The 18,863-nt window shown below is 64.5% G+C and overlaps 1 protein-coding gene across 10 annotated transcripts in view; it reads left to right on the top strand.

The window, feature by feature from the left end:
• Nucleotides 1-1,271: 1,271 nt before the first annotated feature.
• The window catches only part of PLEKHA6 (pleckstrin homology domain containing A6), a 42,701-nt gene continuing 25,109 nt past the window's right edge, over nucleotides 1,272-18,863 (top strand). For 9 of the 10 annotated variants that reach the window (XR_010993727.1, XR_010993726.1, XM_068173076.1 and 6 more), the window contains exon 1: nucleotides 1,272-1,420. The gene's annotated coding sequence lies outside the window, so the exon portion shown is untranslated. The remainder of the gene's footprint in view (nucleotides 1,421-18,863) is intronic. The other variant, XM_068173072.1, reaches the window with a different exon arrangement.

Below are 18,863 nucleotides of genomic sequence, written 5' to 3'. Positions count from 1 at the left end.
GGAGGGGACAGCTGCAATTTTGGGGGACACAGGAGGCAGTGGATCCAGTGAAAGCCACCCCTGTGGCCATCTCCTAGAACCCCGTGGCTAATGGGGGGATTAAAGGATCAAGGGTGGCCGCTGGTTTTCCCTTCCCGGAGCACCCTGGCTGTCCCCAGGCCCAGGAAGGTCCTCGCGGGCTCTGAGCCCGAGCTGGCTGCAGCAGGTGCCAGCAGGGTGCCACCACGGGCCTGGCAGCTGTGACAGGCAGAATGAGGGCAGTGCCATGGATCGGGGCACGGTGCCATGGCTGTAGGGCTGCGATCTGCAGGGCCAGTGCCTCTGTGCCCAGCTCCGGGAGCCACCCAGGCTGGGGGCCTGAGCTGGGTCCTGCCAGCCCCACCTGAGCCATCCTGGCCACCAGCTGAGCTGTTGGGGCCTGTCCTGCTGCCCATCCCCTCCCTGTGGGTGGCAATCCTGGGGTGCAGAGCCTGGGGGTGCAGAGCCTGCCCTGCTCCAGAGGGTTCCACAGCTGGCTGGCACCAAAGGGGCTCCCCTGCCCTGCCAGGTGCAGGATCCCGAGGGATGCGCAGTGCCAGGGATGTCCTGTCCAATCCAGGGGACCTCTCTGTCCCCCATCCCAGTGCTGGGATGCCTGGGGAGCACTGCCCAGCACTGGGCTGCAGGATCTGGGATGCTGGGATGCGGGAAAGGGAGCAGGGTCCCCTCTGTCCCCTGACACAGAGCTTGGTCCCTGCCATGCCCCCACTGCTGGGATGCGGGTCCAGGCTGTGCCCAGGCTCTGGGATGCGGGTCCAGGCTGTGCCCAGGCTCTGGGATGCGGGTCCAGGCTGTGCCCGGGTTTTGGGGTGCGGGTCCAGGCTGTGCCCAGGCTCTGGGATGCGGGTCCAGGCTGTGCGGGTCCAGGCTGTGCCCAGGCTCTGGGATGCGGGTCCAGGCTGTGCCCGGGTTTTGGAATTCAGGTCGAGGCTGTGCCCAGGCTTTAGGGTGCAGGTCCAGGCTGTACCCAGGTTCTGGGATGTGGATGCAGGTGGTGCCCAGGCTCTGGGATGCGGGTCCAGGCTCTGGGATCAGCGGATCCCGGCTGCTTTCCGCGGGATGCGGGAGGCGTGCGCGGGGTGGGCAGCGCGCTCCAGCCCCCTCGCAGGGTCGCGGGTCCCCTCGGTGAAGCACAAAGGGGCTCGGCACCGTCCCCCTGAGGGCTGCGGAGGTGGGGGGCGGTGGGGGCGGCGCGGCCCCCCCGCCCTGCTCGGTGCCAGCCCGGCGTCACGTGCCGCTCGGTGGCCCCCGAGCATGCCCAGCTCCGGCTGCGGCTCCGGCTCCCGCTCCGGCTCGGGCTCGGGCTCGGGCTGGGGATGGCCGGGAAGATGCTGCTCCCGTAGGCAGCGGGGGGGGGACCGGCCGCTGCCCGCCCCGCACGGTGAGTGCCTCCGGCGCGGCTCCCTTCCTCCTCCTCCTCCTCCTCCTCCTCCTCCTCCGCTTTTCCACCTCCTCCTCCTTCTCGCGGGCGCTGAGCGGGGGGTGCGGAGCGGCAGCGCATCCCCTCAGGGTGCTGGGGGGGCTCTTTTAGGGAAGGGGGGGGGCTGCGCTCCGGCCCCATGGGCAGAGCAGGGCGCTCTGTGGGGGCCGGCACCCCCCGGCTGCCCGAGGGGCTCCCCCTGCACCTCCTGCCCCTCGTGCCGGGCGTTGGGTGACGAGTGCCACCCCCGCCCCCCGAGCTGTCCCCGCCGTCTGTTTATGGGCTGCGAGCTGGTTTGTGTCCCCAAAACCCCAAATGCTGCGGGCTGGGACCCGCTGGGTTTGGACCCCCCGGGCTCGGCCCCAGAGCAGTGCCGAGGCTTTGGGGGAGCTCCGCTGTTCGCTGTCTCAGCACCCTCAAACCCCATCCTGGTGAAGGGGGGCTCGGAAGGGCCGGACCCCCCAGCGCCGCGTGCCGCGCTTGCCCCCGCGCTGCGCTGGGGGCGGGATGTGATGGATGGGGCTGAGAGATGTCGTCTGGCGCTTCCCAGGAAAGCCGAGACCTTCCCTTGGCTCCGCGGCTCGTTTCGCTGCCTGCTGCGAGCGGAGAGCCATCCTTCTCTTTCTCCTCCTCCTCCTCCTCGTCCTGCTGGGCCGGGAGGAAGGGCAGCGCCGCCGCTCCGGGCCCCCCTGCACCGGGGGGTGTCTGGCGGTGCCGGAGACGCGCGAGGCGCAGCCGCTGCCCCGAGCCCTCAATCGCAGCTTTGTTGCGCCGCTCGCAGCTCGGAGGGAAACAGCCTCTGATTCATCACATGATGGGGATGTTAATACGCCACGAGTCTATTAAACCCCAGCGGAAGGGGCCGGACCGGCCTCCCCGCGGGGCTCGCCGGGGACCCCACTGCTGACCGCGGGCCGGAGGGGTCCGGTCACTCCGGCACCTCCGTGCGGGGTCTCGGCCACCTCCGAGGGCTCCGTGCACCACCTGGCCCTGCCATCCCCCGGTGACGCGGTCCCTCGGGTGCAGGGGGCGGGCCCCCCGCTCCAGATGGCCGCGGGAGCCGCTCCGTTAATCCCCGCGAGCGGGGAGGGGGCCGGTGGCCACCGCGGGCTGCGGGGAGGGCCGGCAATGGAGGGAGCCGGGGCTGGCGTTTGCTGCAGGATGCATCCCTCCAGGCTGGCTGCGGCGCTGCGTGCGGCTCTGCAGCCGGGCATCGGCAGCATCCCGCTGCTTGCTCCCACTCCTGCGCGTCTGCAGGAGCGCCTGCAGCCCGCCGTGATCCCGCTGTGAATCCTGTTGTGAATCCCACTGTGATGCCTCCATGAATCCCACTGTGATGCCTCTGTGAATCCCACTGTGATCCCCACTGTGGTCCCTCCATTAATCCCACCATGATCCCTCCGTGAATCCTGCCGTGATCCCTCTGTGAATCCCGCCGTGATCCCTCCATGAATCCCACTGTGATCCCTACGTGAATCCCGTTGTGATCCCTACATGAATCCTGCCGTGATCCCTCCATGAATCCCACTGTGATCCCTCCATGAATCCCATTGTGATCCCTCCGTGAATCCCACTGTGATCCCTCCGTGAATCCTGCTGTGATCCCTCCATGAATCCCTCCATGAATCCCTCCATGAATCCCTCCATGAATCCCGCCGTGATCCCTCCATGAATCCCATTGTGATCCCTACGTGAATCCTGCCATGAATCCCTACATGAATCCCTCCGTGAATCCCTCTGTGAATCCCTCTGTGAATCCCTCCATGAATCCCATTGTGATCCCTACGTGAATCTTGCCATGATCCCTCCATGAATCCCTCCATGAATCCCTCTGTGAATCCCTCCATGAATCCCTCCGTGAATCCCTCCGTGAATCCCTCCATGAATCCCGTTGTGATCCCACCGTGAATCCCACTCTGCATCCCCAGCACCAAGCTCATCCCAGGATGCTCAGCCCCTGCACACGCCGGGCTCGGTGTGTGTGTGTGTGTGCCTGCTCCAGATCCATCCCCTGGGTCCTGCTGGCATTTCCTCATGGGAAAGGAGAGCTCCTGAAGCTCCTGTCCCACTCAGACCTGCACCCGTCCCTCTTGTCCCTCTCCCTTCACTGGGAGACTCTTCCCAAGCCAGCTCCTTCCCTCCTCGGCCTGGCAGAGTCGTGGCTGGGGGTCACCCAGGCCTGTCACCCACCCTGAGCCACCCCCGTGGGGACACAGAGCCAGGACTAGGACTCCCAGAGTGGGGGGTGGCTGAGGAATTCCAATTCCTGCGCTAAAAATCCCACGGGAAGCACAAAATCCAGCCTTTATGGACATCGGTGTTTGCAGGGGACCCTCAGCCCACCGTGGGGACCCCTTGGCACCCATCCTACTGCACTGGGCCACCAGTGCCCTGCTGGCTGCCAGGGACAGGGGCTGTGCTGAGGGGTCCCCAGGTGCCCAGGGGTGCCCCCGGCAGAGGCAGTGACAGGGTGAGGACGGCTGGCACCGGGCTGGCGCTGCAAACCGCGTTTTCCTGCCGAGTTCCCATAGAAACAGGCGGGAGCAGCCGCCGGGCTGGCGAGGATGAGGCAGAGGAAGGACGGGCAGGAGGGTGAGGGACATGGCTGGCACTGATGGGTGAGGCCACGGTGCCAACGCCACGAGGGCACCACTGACCAGTGGCTGTTCCCCGCCGTGGGGAAGGGACAAGGGACAACAGAGTGGCCCTGGCCGTGTGTCACCGTGACACGGGTGAGCGTGTCCATGTTTGTGTGCATGTGTCGTGGTGCCCACACCCCTCATGCCACTGCCAGGCCCGGCCTCGGGCACAAAACCCACCCCAGATGGGCAGTGAGGGGTTTTTAATCCCCCCGAGGCCTCCTGAGCCAGCCAGGCAGGGCCAGGGTTGTTTTCTGCTCCATCTGTGCCCCCGGGAATCAGCCAGGATTTCTCCCAAAGCTCGGCTGGAAGAGGCCGCGCGGCTCCGGCTCCGGCGCTGCTCTTCTCTCTCTCTCTCTCTCCCCCAGGATTTGGTAGTAGCATCCCCCACTGCTGTTTTCCTTGGAAAACACGATAATCCGCAGCAGCAGGCAGCAGCAGCGCCTTGAGGAACGCGCTGCCTCCTCTCCAGCCTCCTTCCTCCGCAGCGTTCGCAGCTCTACGCCCACCCGGGGAAGTCCTGCCCCGCCGGCAGCCCCTTCCCACTGCCCGGCGGGGAGGTGATGATCCAAAGCATCCCTGCTTTTCCTGGCACCGCTGAGGAGCGCAGGGCACGGGCAGAAGGAAACCTGCAGGCAGAGGAGGGAGGGGGCACGTGTGGAGCCCCCCCTTCCAGCCCTGCCTGCTCCTTCCACCATCCCAAGCTGGAAAATCCCCCGGGATTGGGTTGTTCTGTGCGGGCAGCGCTGCTTTTCCATGTGGGTTTGGTTTGATTCTGGTTTTTACCCAGCAGCAGCAGCACAGGGAGCCCTTCCAGGGCCTGTGCAGAGCTCCAGAGGCAGGCTGGAGCAGAGAAAAGGCTCCAGAGCACGGAAAAGGCTCCGGAGCAGCGGCTGAGGGGCGAGGTGGCCCCGGCATGCAGGGAATGAGGCTGGATGGTGGCAGAGGCCGGTTGTGCCCTTAATCTGCGAATTCACTAAAGCTCTTTAATAAAGATTCAAAGTCACCAACTTCTCAATTAAGGGATGAGGCAGCTCTTGATCCGCGTTTCTGGGTCAGCGGGAGAAAGGCCATTTAAGACCTTTGATGTTTCCAGGGAATAAACACCTGGCTGTGCAGGAGGACGGGTGGCTCGGCCTCCTCCGGGGCAGGACCCGCAGCCCCGAGTCCAAGCCTGGCTGCTCCTGACTCATGGGCTCGTTCTGGGGGAAAGTGGAGCTGCTGGAGCGAGTCCAGGGGTCACGAAGGTGCTCCGAGGGCTGGAGCATCTCTGTTGGAGCCAGGCTAGGAGAGAGGAGGAGAGAGAAGGCTCCAGGGAGAGCTCAGAGCCCCTCCCAGGGCCTGAAGGGGCTCCAGGAGAGCTGGAGAGGGATTTGGGAAAAGGAATGGAGGGACAGGACACAGGGAATGGCTCCCACTGCCAGAGGGCAGGGAGAGATAGGATTTTGGGAAGGAATTCCTCCCTGTGAGGGTGGGGAGGCCCTGCGATGGATTTCCCAGATAAGCTGTGGCTGTCCCATCCCTAGAAGTGTCCAAGGCCGGGTTTATGGGGTTTGGAGCCGCCTGGGATAGGGGAAGCTGTCCCTGTTCCCTGCCCAGCTCTCCCGGAGCACCTGGAGGGCTCTGGAGATCAGTGGGACCCTCTGGACTCACGGGTGGTCCCCACCCCGCCAGGACCCCCGACTCTCCAGGGCTCTTCAAACCCTCTGTTTACCTCAACAGCAGCCGCCTGCACGGGTGTTAATTGCAGGAGCTGGCAAGGCACTAATTAGGGGATAATGAGACGCCTTTGTGTGTGTTTGGCAGCCCGGCGACAGACGCCCTGCTCCGAACACCCCGCGGGCCGGGGATGGGCCGGGGCCTCGGGGATGGGCCTGTCCGTGACCCCCCGTGCCGTGTCCGTGATCCTGAGCTGTGTCCATGATCCTGGATCGTGTCCGTGATCCTGGATCGTGTCCGTGATCCTGGGCCGTGTCCGTGATCCCCCCGTGCCGTGTCCGTGACCCCGTGCCGTGTCCGTGATCCTGGATCGTGTCCATGATCCTGGGCCGTGTCCCTGATTCCCCCATGCTGTGTCCGTGACCCCGTGCTGTGTCCATGATCCTGGGCCGTGTCCGTGGTCCTGGGCCGTGTCCGTGACCCCGTGCCGTGTCTGTGATCCTGGGCCGTGTCCGTGACCCCGTGCCGTGTCTGTGATCCCCCCGTGCCATGTCCGTGATCCTGGGCCGTGTCCGTGATCCTGGATCGTGTCCATGATCCTGGGCCGTGTCCGTGACCCCGTGCTGTGTCTGTGATCCTGGGCTGTGTCCGTGATCCTGGATCGTGTCCATGATCCTGGGCCGTGTCCGTGATCCTGGATCGTGTCCATGATCCTGGGCCGTGTCCGTGACCCCGTGCCGTGTCTGTGATCCTGGGCCGTGTCCGTAATCCCCCCACGCCGTTTCCCTAATCCCTGTGCACGTGTCCATGATCCTCCCAATCCTGTATCCATAATTCCCGTGCCGTGTCTGTGACCCCCCCATGCCGTGTCTGTGACCCCCCCCCCACGCTGTTTCCATAATTCCCACCCCTTATCCATAATCCCCACGCCATGTCCGTGACCCCGTGCCATGTCCGTGACCCCGTGCCATGTCCGTGACCCCGTGCCGTGTCCGTGATCCCTCAGTGCCGTGTCCGTGTCCCCCCAGCCCCTCTCCCCGGGCTCTGGGACTTGTTCGAGCCCCAGCCCCGCTCCCACCCCGCCGTGGCCCCGCAGCTGCTCCCGAGTCCCGCCGGAGCCTTTCCGAGCATCCCTTTGTTCTGGGAGCGGGGAGGCAGGACCCGAGGGGGGCACCCCACGGACCATCCCTCCCCACCTCGGCACGTCCCCGTTCCTGGGGCGCTGGAACTCGGGGGGCTGGGGCTTGTCCTGGCGGTGAACATCCCGCACCCTCCCGCTGCTCCTGCTCCCACATTCCTGCCGTTGTCGTTCCTCCCCTCCCGCCGCAGCCACCGGGAGCCGCCGTTTTCCCCCTCCGAGCTTTCCTTACGTAACGCCGGCAGCGGCTCCGGCAGCTCGGTGACACCGGGGCCTGGGCGGCGCATCCAGGTGGAAAAAACAGGGATGTGGCTGCTGGATTTCTCTAGGATGGGGTGGGAGATCCCTCTCCGTGTGCAGCTGGGGCGGGAGTGGGGCTGTGAGGGATTTCGAGGTCCAGGAGCTTTTGGAGGGATGCCCAGGAGGGTCTGGAGAGACCCTCAGGAGGGATTTTGAAATCCAAGAGGGTATGGAGAGACCCTGAGGGGAGTTTTGGAGGTCCAGGACTGTTTGTAGGGACCCTCGGGAGGGTTTTGGAGGTCCAAGAGGGATTGGAGAGACCCCCAGGAAGGTTTTGGAGGTCCAGGAGGCACCACCAGAAGGGTTTTGGAGGGATCCAGGACAATTTGTAGGGACCCCTAGGAGGGTTTTGGAGGTCCAGGAGGGTTTGGAGGGACCCCCAGGAAGGATTTTGAAACCCAGGAGCATATGGAGAGACCCCCCCAGGAAGGTTTTGGAGGTCCAGGAGGGTTTGGAGAGACCCCCCAGGGGGATTTTGGAGGGTTTGGAGGGACCTCCAGGGGGATTTTAGTGGTCCAGGACCCTTCGTGGTGAGCTGCAGCTGAGCTGGGGGATGAGAGGCTGGTGATCCATGGGGCCAGGGCTGGGGACAAGCAGCACCAAGCAGCCTCCAGGGACTCGGGTGGCTCCGTGGGGCTGTCCCGGAGCCCCAAGGATGCCGTGCCGTGGGTCGGGTTCCGGTGGAACAGCCGGGACCGGTCCGGCAGCCCCGGCCGCCTCCCCGCCCTGCCCGGCCGGTCCCGCGGGGCCGAGCCCCGAGCCCGACACCGCTTCCCGGAGCTGCCGCACGCCCGGGGGGCTGCGGGGGGACGGCTGAGGGTGGGGAGGGGCTGTGCCCATGGCAGAGCCCTGGCACAGCGTCCCAGCCTGGGGGGAACAGCTGGAAAATTCCATCCCACTGGCACTGCCGCCCCGGCAGCCTCGTACCCACAGCCCGGGCTGGGAAGAGCTGCAAGGACCCCCAGGAGGGTTTGGAAAGACCCCCAGGAGGGTTTGGAGGTCCGAAAGAGCTTGGAGAGACTCCCAGGACTGTGTGGAGGGATCCCCAGGAAAGTTTTGGAGGTCCAGAAGGATTTCGAGGGACCCCTGGGAGGGTTTTGGAGGCCTAGGAAGGTTTGGAGGGACCCCGTGAGGGTTTTGGAGGCCTTGGAGGGACCCTCAGAAGGGGTTTTGGAGGTCCAGAACTGTTTAGAGGGATCCCCAGGAGGGTTTTGGAGGTCCAAGATGGTTTGGAGAGGCCCCCAGGAGGATTTTGGATGTCCGGGAGTGTTTGGAGGGACCCTGTGAGGGTTTTGGAGATTTTGGAGGGACCCTCGGAAGGGTTTTGGAGGTCCAAGAAGGTTTGAGAGACCCCTAGGAGGTTTTCGGAAGTCCAGGAGAATTTGGAGGGACCCCCAGGACAGTTGTAGATGTCATGGAGGAGCCTCCAGGAGGGTTTTGTATGTCCAGGAGAATTTGGAGGGACCCCCAGGAGGTTTTTGGAGGTCCGGGGGGGTTTGGAGCGACCACTCCTGGCGGGCTGTCCCCTTGCCCAGTGTCCTTGGTGGCCTGTGGCTGTGGCCAGGCGCGCCCCAGATAAGCAGGATCCCGCAGGAATGTGATTTATGGGGCCAAAGTTCACCTGCCCTGCTGGGTTATGGGATGGCCGAGAGCGGGGCTGCAGCGGCAGCGTCACCCCAGCCCAGGTGCCACCAAGGCCTGGCCCCGGTGGCAGCAGGGACAGCGGGGCAGCACAAACCCCATTCCCTTTCCCATGGGATCATCCCGGTGCCTGCTGGAGAGCGCTGGGGTGGGGGCCGCGGGATTGGGGCGCTGCCCACCGAGGCAGAGCCACCGCGGGTGATTTTGGGGTGCGGGGAGAGGGCGCTGGGGCTGTCGGATCCCTCAGGGGCAGAATACGCCACTTTAACCAGGGAAACTGAGGCACGGAGCCAGCCCGGCGGGAACTGGAGCGGTGACCTCGCGTGCCGTGTCCCATCCCCGCTCCGGAGAGGGTTTGTTTTTTTTTTGGGGTGGGATGGGTGGGATGTGTGCGCCTGTGCACGCGCGCGCCCGCGGGCACCCCGCAGCCCCATTTCCCGATCGGCTTTGGGGTGTTGCCATCACGTAATTAGCGGTAATTGCTCTCTAATGAGGCAGCAATCCTGCGGCGGGCCCGCGCTTCAAAGCGCTTCCCCCGCGCCCCGGGCCGTGCCCCCGGTGTCGCACCCCCCGCCGGTGCTGGGTGGGTGTCGCGGGGGCTGCGCTGGCTCCCGGGACACCACCCGGAGAGATTTTGGGACATCCGGAGAGAGGGGTCGCTCCCTGGTGGCACTGGGGACAGCGGGCGGTGGCGTGTCCCCGCAGTGCCCGTGCCAGCCTGGCAGCACGCCCCGGCTGCTCCGGGCGCTGGCACTGCCCGCGTCCTCCGGGGCGCTCTGGGGACTTCCTCTGCCTCGCCCCCGCTTGTCCCCGCTGCTGGTGCCACCCCTCGGGCGGTGTCACCCCGCTGGCACGGTCACCTCGCCGGCGGTGCCACCCTTCGGGCGGTGTGACCCTGCTGTGGTAGTGTCACCCCACTGTGGCAGGGCCACCCCTCTGGCAGGGTCACCCTGCTGTGACAGTGTTACCCTGCTGTGGCAGTGTCACCCCACTGTGGCAGGGCCACCCCTCTGGCAGGGTCACCCTGCTGTGACAGTGTCACCCTGCTGTGGCAGTGTCACCCCACTGTGGCAGTGTCACCCCACTGTGGCAGGGCCACACCACTGGCGGTGCCACCTCGCTGGCATTGTCACCCCACTGTGGTAGGGCCACCCCTCTGGTGGTGCCACCCCGCTGGCAGTGTCACCCCACTGTGACAGTGTCACCCCGCTGTGGCAGTGTCACCCCACTGTGGCAAGGCCACCCCTCTGGCGGTGCCACCCCGCTGTGGCAGTGTCACCCTGCTGTGGCAGGGTCACCTCACTGGCGGTGCCACCCCACCGTGGGTCACCCCGCTGGCGGTGTCACCTCGTTGGCACCGTCCCCTTCTCCCTGCCCCACCGTGCCCTGCTCCCACCCTGCCCCAGAGGAAAAGCCACCCCACGCCAGCCCTGTGTCCCCGCAATGCCACCAAGCGGGTCCCCACTCCTGTCCCTTCGTGCCGCCCTCCGCTCCGGCCCAGCGCCGCACGCCCGAGCGGACCAGCGGGCGCCAGGTGTTGGTAGCCTGGCACGGATGCCAGGGAGAGGTGCCACTCGAGCGGGGCGTTTTGGGGTTTTTTCCTTTTAATTCTCCAATTTAACCCCCAGGCTGGCTCTGCCGGGGGCGGGGGTCCCCATGCTCGGGCAGATCCCGGGTGGAGGTCCCGGGAATGGCACCGAGGGCGGTGCCAACGCTCGCCACCGGGAAGGGGCAGGTCCCCGGGGCTTGGCGCAGCTTTTGGGGTGACCCCTGGAGCCGCTCCCCCATCCCCGAGATGGGTTTCCCTCCTCTTTTCCGGGGAGCCCTGGGGGGATGCTGAGCCCGCGGTGCCCTCAGCGAGGAGGAGGAGGAGGAGGAGGAGGAGGAGGAGGAAGGCTCAGGTGTTTGCCAGCCCCAGGTGAGGTCCGCGTGCCCCTCGCTCGCCGCCGCGGGTTTGTTTTCCTCGTCTCTCCTTTCAGCTCGGCTGAGCAGCGATGATTTGCAATTCCAGTTTTCGCGGCGCACCTAACGCGGCCGGGCTGGGTGTGCCCCCCCGCCCCGGTGCTGCCAGGGGAACCCTGACACATTATTTGCTCTGCTTTGTGATTTATTTGTTATTTTGGTTGCGTGGGTTTTTTTTTTTTTTTCTTTTTAATTCCATTTTTCCCCTTTCCCCTGAACCAACGCTTTGCCTGGTCAGGAAACAACGACCACGGGGGAATGGGATGGAAGTTTGAGAGCTCGTCCAAGTGAGAGGTTGATGGGGAAGATGTTTGGGGGATGTTTGGGGGTTGCTGGACCCCTCAGCCTTGGGGTGCAGAGCTGGAGGAAGGGTTGCTGATAGCGCCGAGGCTGCCGCGGCCTTATCTCATCCCGGCCTTATCAGCAGACATGCTTGAGCTGCAGATAAGCGGGACCTTGGGTTCAGGCTCTGGTTGCTGGAGCGGGACGGGGGAGATGCTCCGTGTCCCGCTGCTGGGGCGGGGTGGGCGGGAGGGAGGTGTTGGGGGGGCTGAACCCCCCGTTTGGGAATGGGGGAACCCCCAAAAGCTCGGTGTGGGGTTGGGGTCACAGAGCAGCCCCTGGGCGAGGGGAGGCTGTGCCTTTCCTTGTGTGGATGGGGCAGGAATTAGGGCTGGGAACGGCCTGGGGGGGATTGGCTCCGTCCCTTCTTCTCTTGAAGTGAAAGAAAGTGAAGTAGAAATTTCATATTTGGAGCCAATTTGATGATTGTGCATCCAAAACACCCATGCAGAGGCTCCCAATTTCTCCTCCATCTCCCCCAAATCTCTCTCTGTGCTGGCAGGAGCCCCAGACCGTGCTGGAGGTTCTCTGCTCCATCCCCGGGGATTTTGGGGATGCTGGAAGGTGATTTTGGGTGCTGCCAGGCCTTGTGGGAGCTGCTGAGGGGGGATTTTCATATCTAGGGCACGGTGGGCGCTGTCCCCGGGAGCCAAAATCCTCGGGGTGGCCCTGGGGAGGAAAACCTCATCCCACTCCATCCAAATTTGCTTTTCCAAAACGCCTTTGGGGGATGCTGAGGCTCAGGGCGCTGCACCCACCTGTACTGGGGAGTGTCCCCATGCCCTGCGCGTGTCCCTGGGGGCTCTGGGGACAGCTGGTGGCCCTGTCCGGCCATCCGGGGGTGGATCCAGGAGCTGCAGCTCTTCCTGCCGGGCTCGGGCAGGGCGCTGGGAGCTGGGGAAACAGCAGGTGGCTGCTGCTCGTAAACAGGCTGGGATTGCTGGTGCGCCCCAGGGCCGCTTGTGCAACCGGGGCGGGGAACTGGCTCCGAGCTCCGTGGGGCTCCCCGCACCCCGGCTGGAGAATTCCAGCCTGGATCCAGCCTTGGGAGCGCAGGGAATATGAGCTGCCCCTTCCCAAAACTCGGCTCCCTGGCACAGAGTTGTCACAGGTGGAGATGTCCCCACAGATGTGGCACCGAGAGGCTTCACCCGCCGCTGGCAGAGCGCTCCTGGGATTCCCTTTTGCCTGGATAATTCCCGGGATGATCCCAGGGTCCCTGAGCAGGACACCCTGCCAGGCCCAGCTCGCCCCATGGGCTGGAGCAGCTGCCAGCCCAGCCTCGCCCATGGTATGTGACCGTCCCAGTTTGGGGCTGAGCCTGAAGAATTGGGAAGAACAGGGCAGGGTTTTGTCCTCCGGAGGGTTTTGTCCCGCTGCAGGAAGGGCGGGAAGGCTTCCCACACAAGGAAGTCCCGCGGTGGCACGAGGAAGTCTGCAGTGGCACGGTGTGGCCACGTCCCGTCCTGCCCATCAGCCACCGTGTCCCCAGCGAGCCGAGGGTCCCCCCAGGGTGGCACCGGGCACGCTCTGGTGTCCCCGCTGGGGAAGGGGACATTTTCCACGGCCACAGGTGCCCCATCAGCTGACCCAGCGTCGCTCTCAGCCCCTCCCACCTGTATTTTTTTAAGGCGAAACCCGCGTTATTCGCTTCTCCCACGCGGTTTATTCCCCCATTCCCAGGAGGGCCGTGCCCACCCGGTGCCCACCGCGGGGTCCCGTCCCCTTCCCAGAGCCCAAATGCCGCTCCCAGCGCCCGGAGCGCTCCGTGCAGCTCCAGCACACCCCAAGCACCACCCCGAAGCAGCGAGAGGCTCCACCTTGAGCTGGCACCAGCACGGGGGAGGGCAGGACTGGCGACAAGGGGCTCGGGCAGCGTGGCTGTCGCTGGCGCTGTCGCTGTCGCAGCGCCTGGCGTGGCCGGGAGCAGCGGGAGTGGCAGCGCGGCCGGGGGTGTGCGTGGTGTTTATATAGGAAGGAGCCAAGCTGCAGGTTCAGATTTCAGCCCCCGCTTATCAGCCGGGCTGTTCCTGCCGCGCTCGGACTTGGCGGCTCCCGGAGGCCACCGAGGCTTTTCCCGTCCCTTCCCCGCCAGCCCGGGGCTCCTGGGCTCTGCCCCTCCGCACCTGGAGCAGGTAACCGAGGTGGCTGCGGGTGCTCCGTCCTCACTGCCCGGCTTTGGAGGGGTTAAAAACGGGGCTGAGGGGATGGAGGGAGACTCCGAGGGATGGAGGTGCTGGAGGGGTTTGAGCTGCGCCGGGGGAGCCGAAGATGGGGTTTGGAGCAGCTCGTGGGGAGGGGACGCAGCCTCGAATGTCACACGGGGAGAGTGTGACATGCACGTCTCCAGCGTGGCCGCGGGCAGGTGGCACGGCGGGCACGGCGGGCACGGGCCAGGCCGCGCCGTGCCGTGCCAGGGGTTAATTCCGTGCCGGAGCTGCCGGGAAGGTGTGGCAGCAGGATAAGGCTGGCAGGGCCGGGAGCGGGGCAGGGGCAAACGGTGCCTGCACAGAGCTCCGCATCCAGCCGGGATGGGGGGGATCCTGCCCAGTTCCAGGGGATCCTGCCCGGCTGGGGGGAGATTCTGCCCAACTGGAAGGGGATCTTGACCGGTTCAGGGGGATCCTGCCCGGCTGGGGGGGATCGTGCCCAGCTGGGAGGTGATCCTGCCCGCCTCAGGGGGTCTCTCCCTGTGCCACGAGCCGGGTCCAAAACCTGGGGGAGCAGCCCTAAGGGAGCTGGCTGGGATTCTGGTGGAGATTCCAGCTAAAATCTCCTGGAAGTGCTGCTTCAAATCACCTGGGAGAGACCCTGCTGTGTCTCCTGCTTCGTTCTCTTTAAAGGGGGGTTTTAGGAAAGGCTCTTTCAAATTGACCCTTTCCTGTGGGCCCTGTCACACTTCCCAGTGTTTTCCTGGAGCCTGGAAAAGACCCTTGCTCCCCAAATCCCAGTGTCAGGTGCCCCAGCCCCTGTTTGGCAGCACCGTGTGGGTGTGCTGGGATTCCCTGTCCTGCTGTGGGATGTGGGATGGCTGTGGTGGATAATTCCTGGCCTGCTGTGGGATGGTTGTGGTGAGATTCCCTGGCCTGCTGTGGGATGTGAGATTTGGGATTGCTGTGGTGGATTTTCCTTGTCCTGCTGTGGGATTTGGGATGGCTGTGGTGGATTTTCCCTGTCCTGTTGTGGGATTTGGGATTGCTGTGGTGGATTTTCCCTGTCTCGCTGTGGGAAGTGGGATTGCTGTGGTGGATTTTCCTTGTCCTGCTGTGGGATGTGGGATTGCTGTGGTGGATTTTCCTTGTCCTGCTGTGGAATGTGGGATTGCTGTGGTGGGATTCCCTGTCCTGCTGTGGGATGTGAGATGGCTGTGGTGGATTTTCCCTGTCCTGCTGTGGGATTTGGGATGGCTGTGGTGGATTTTCCCTGTCCTGCTGTGGGATTTGGGATTGCTGTGGTGGGATTCCCTGTCCTGCTGTGGAATGTGGGCTGGCTCTGGTTTCCATCCCATGGCTCCCAGCCAACCCTGGGATGCCCAGGAGCTGGGAATGAGCTCTCCAGCACCGCCAGGGGTGGGTTTGGAGCTGAGCTCAGTCCTGGCTCCATCCTGCTCCGTCCTTCCTTGAGCTCGCCCCGTCCTGCCGGGACAGGAGAAGGTGCAAGGGGAAAAGGCACCGGGGCAGGTGAGGGCAGGGATGGCTCTTCCCTGCCTCCCTAAGGAGATGAGCTTTGGGATCACATTCCCTCCATTCCTGGTGGCTCCTGGGCTGGGGAACACCGGTTCCAATCACACAGAACAACATCCCTGACCCAAACCCACGGGAAACGGGAGCCACGGAGCCGCAGGCACCTGCTGGAGCGATCCCCCGGCTGGATCCACCTGTGATCCCCCAGCTCCCTCCGCGGGGCCGAGCGCTCTTCCCACGCCTTGATCCCAGCTGTGCCCTCCGGGAACGCGGGACGGCCTCGGGCTCTTCCCAGGGTCGAGCAAACCCCTGCCAGCTCCCTGGGCTGTTCCAGCTCCCTGGGGCATCTCCTCGGTCCCGCCTGCCCGTGAGGACCCTTGGAGGCATCCTGTGACACCCCTGGTGGGTTCTCGTGACAGTTTTGGAGGGATCCTGTGGCACTTTTGGGAGGGATCCTGTGGGCATTCCAAGGTGGGCATCCTGTGACATTTTGGGAGGGATCCCATGACATTTTTGGTGGGATCCTATGATATTTTTGGAGGAATCCTGTGATATTTTGGGTGGGATTCTGTGACAGTTTTGGAGGGATCCTGTGGGCATTCCAAGGTGGGCATCCTGTGACATTTCGGGAGGGATCCCGTGACATTTTTGGTGGGATCCCATGACATTTTTGGTGGGATCCCGTAACATTTTGGGAGGAATCCCGTGACATTTTTGGTGGGATCCCGTGACATTTTGGAAGGACTCTGAGCATTCCGAGGAGGAATCCTCTGACCATCCCAAGGGGCTCATCCCGAGCTGCTCCCCCACCGCCAAAGGCTCCGCCGAGGGCTCTCCCAGGCCGGGGCTGGCCCGGCTCCAGCCCGGCTCAGCCATCCCGTCCTTCCAGCTTCCCTCCCCGGCTCCCGGGGCCGCTCCTCCCGCGGAGCGGAGGAAGGGCCGGGGCCGCGTTTATTTGTGGGGGAGAAGGAAGCGGGAGCTGGCACCGGGCTCCTGCGCAAATGAGAGTTCTGGGAAGCGGCGCGTTGGCGCTGGAACTGTCCCGATTTCCAACTGGAAGCATCCCACGGTGACTAAACTTCATTCGCCCTGCAGAGCCCGACCCGCCCGTGGTGCTGCGGAGGTGGCGCTGGGAGGGGGACAAGCGGCACGGCCAGGGCTGTTTGGTGACACAGGGGTGTGTCCTGTCCCCGCGCCGCCTGGGAGACTCCCAGGTTTGGTTTTGGGCTCCCTCTGCTTTTCCCTCTGCAGATTCCTGGCTCTTCCCCCGCAGCTGCTCCCCGGGGCTTGGGGCGCTAATGGGGACGCTGTTGGGAAGCTGGGAATGAACGAGCTGTGATTCACCGGGAAGCCGTTCCCGGCCGTCCCAGGCACTCCAGGGTGTGGTGGGCTGAAGGTGACACTAAAGCAGGGTTGTCACATCCGAGGACAGCAAGGGAAAGGCTGCTGCGGTTCCCCCTGGGATGTCCCTAGGGAATTTCCAGAGGAAATGCTGGCAAAAGCTGCAGGTCCTGAGCCTGACCCTGGGATTTGGGGAGCCCTGAGTGGTTTTTTTTTTTTTTTTTGTTTTTAGACCTTTTTGCTTAGGACAAACCCGATTTGGGGGACTTTTGGTTCTTTTGTTCAAGGAGATTGTTGAGGTGGGCACGTGCCATTTTTTGGAGGGCCTGGCGCTGCCGTGCCATCCATGCGTGCCAGGCTTGGCTCCACGGTGGCTCTTCCCAGGCATTTAGGAATGCTTTTGGCCACTCCACACATTTCCTGGCACCCAGGCCATGATCCCGGGCCGCTCCCGGGGCTGTGGGATGTGCCACAGATGGGTTTGGGGCAGGAGAGCCACCTCGGCCAGCCCAGAGCTGCCCGGAGCCAGCGTTGATCCCGTCCTTGGGAGCTGTTTGGTGCAAAGCCCTTGCACAACCGGCACGGTTGTGTCACCGCCGGTGACAGGCTGTTCCCAGGCCCGGCAAGGTGCGGGATCAGATCTAAAAAAAGGACAATTTCCCCATTCACACCCAGCCCGACGCAAGGGACGTGTGGCACCGCACCCGCAAAGCAACCGGGACGCTCGCGGAGGTGACAAGCTGCCCACGGTGACAAGCTTGCTGTGTCACCGGGGCAGAGCCGCTCCTGCCCCGCCATCCCGGCCTTGGGACGGTGCCTGGGATCCATAAATCTCCTGGCAGAGCCTGGATGGTGCCGCTGGCACCTTCCCAGCCTCCCGCTCACGGCAGGTGTGGGGCTCCTCGGTGCCGGCTATGCCAGGAATGTGCCGAATGTGTCGGGGCTTGACTGCGGGAGGTCGGGGCGCAGGGTTGGGATGAATCACTGGAGGCCTGGCAGCGCTGCAGCTCCCGGGCTGGGCCAGAGCCAGCTCTGCCCAAGCCCCTGATCCAGAGCCTCCAAACAGCGCCGGGAAATGGGATCCTGTGGTGGCAGCAGCGACGTGGAAGCTGCCGCTGTCTTGCGGCCCTGAGGTGCCGCGTTTGTGGCTTTGTTGGGTTTTTTGGTTTTTTTTTTTTTTTTTTGAGCGTGGGAGATCCGGGAGTGGAAAATTGGGGAATTTATCCAAAAACCATCAAGAGGTTCCACAGGAAGTGGTACAACCTGATAGATCCCAGGCTGGGGCCCACCCTGTGCCCCATCCTGGTGTGCCAGAGTGGGAATAACAGCTCCTGGATTTGTAGAGCCTCAGGAATCACTGCTGGGAGCAGGGGGATGCTTCATTTTATCCCCCTGCACCCCCTGACTGCTCCCAGTTTGGGGTGTTCACAAGGGGTTTGTGGCTTTATATCCCAGATAGGTGTGAGGAATGGGAATTCCCAAAGCAGTGTCCGCTCCACGGCATCTCATGGACACGGGGAGCCAAACCGAGCCCCGCATCTGCAGGTCCTTATCAGCTGCTGCGCCTGCCTCGCTCCCCCGAGCGGTTTTGTGGCCATTTGGTGGGATTTGAGCGTGATTGAAACCATGCCGCGGCCGCCCTGGCCGCAGCCCGGGGGTGGTGCCGTGCAGATGTTTGTCCAAGGCTGTTTGTGATCATTCCAGCCCGGACGCCCCCGGCGCTGCAGCTGGGGCTGGATAAGGGCGAAATTCCCGGGGTGGCCGTGCCGGGAAGCGGGAGCTGGGCGGTGGTGCCGGTGCTGTGAGTGCTGCAGAGCCGTGGGACAGGGGACAGGGGTGAGGGACAGGGTGGGGACCCTCTGTGTGCTTGTGGGGACAAGCTGAGGGGACCTGGCATGGGATGCTCCCGGGAGCTGGTGACAGAAGCGCAGGGTCCCCAGGTGCCACCGCGCCGCGGGGCTGTGCGGGGACACCGCAGGGAGCTGCAGCCCGAGGTTAATCATTCAACCCCTCGGCAGGTTGGGTAACGCGGCGGGGGCGGGGGGAGGTGACAGGGACATCTGTCCTCCCGCTCCGCAGGGACAGGAGCAGCGCTCGTGCTCCTCCTCCTCCAGCCCCCTCTCCATGGGGACGCAGGTGCTGATCCCGATGGTCCCGTGGGGACCGCAAAGTGCGGAGGACCCCGGCATCGTGGTGGGGGGGACGGACAGGGACACTGTGACAGCGCCGTGTGGCGGCTGAGCGGGAGCCGAGCTGGCCCCCGGCACGGCTGAGGGAGCCAAGAGCCGCAGCTGGGTTGTAAACACGCCGGGATAAAGTTACAGCCATTGATGAGCCTTGGAAAAGCTGAGGGGAAAGGGAGAGGGAGCTCCGAGAGCCCCGAGGTGCGGGGAGCAGCCCCGAGCTGCGATTTTGGAGTGCGTGGAGCAGCTCCTGCCCCTCGGGATCAGCCTGAGCATGGGGACAGCGGCGATTCCGGCAGCTCCCACCGGGATGGAGCAATTTGGGCTACTCGGGGACACGCGGGGCTGCCCCCAGAGCTCGTGTCACGGGGACAGGGGAGGGGGGACACGCAGCCAGGACGCTGCAGGAGCGGCTGCGGGTCCGTGGGGGGTGCGGAGCCCCTTAGAAACGCTTTTTCCTGCCCGGCCGCTTGTCCTGCGGTGACTTTGCCGTGTCACGGTGCCATTAAAGGCGCT

The sequence above is a fragment of the Anomalospiza imberbis genome, chromosome 26, assembly GCF_031753505.1.
Source record: "Anomalospiza imberbis isolate Cuckoo-Finch-1a 21T00152 chromosome 26, ASM3175350v1, whole genome shotgun sequence".
In the NCBI taxonomy this organism is placed as follows: domain Eukaryota; kingdom Metazoa; phylum Chordata; class Aves; order Passeriformes; family Viduidae; genus Anomalospiza; species Anomalospiza imberbis.
This window is presented reverse-complemented; position numbering and strand designations above follow the sequence as displayed.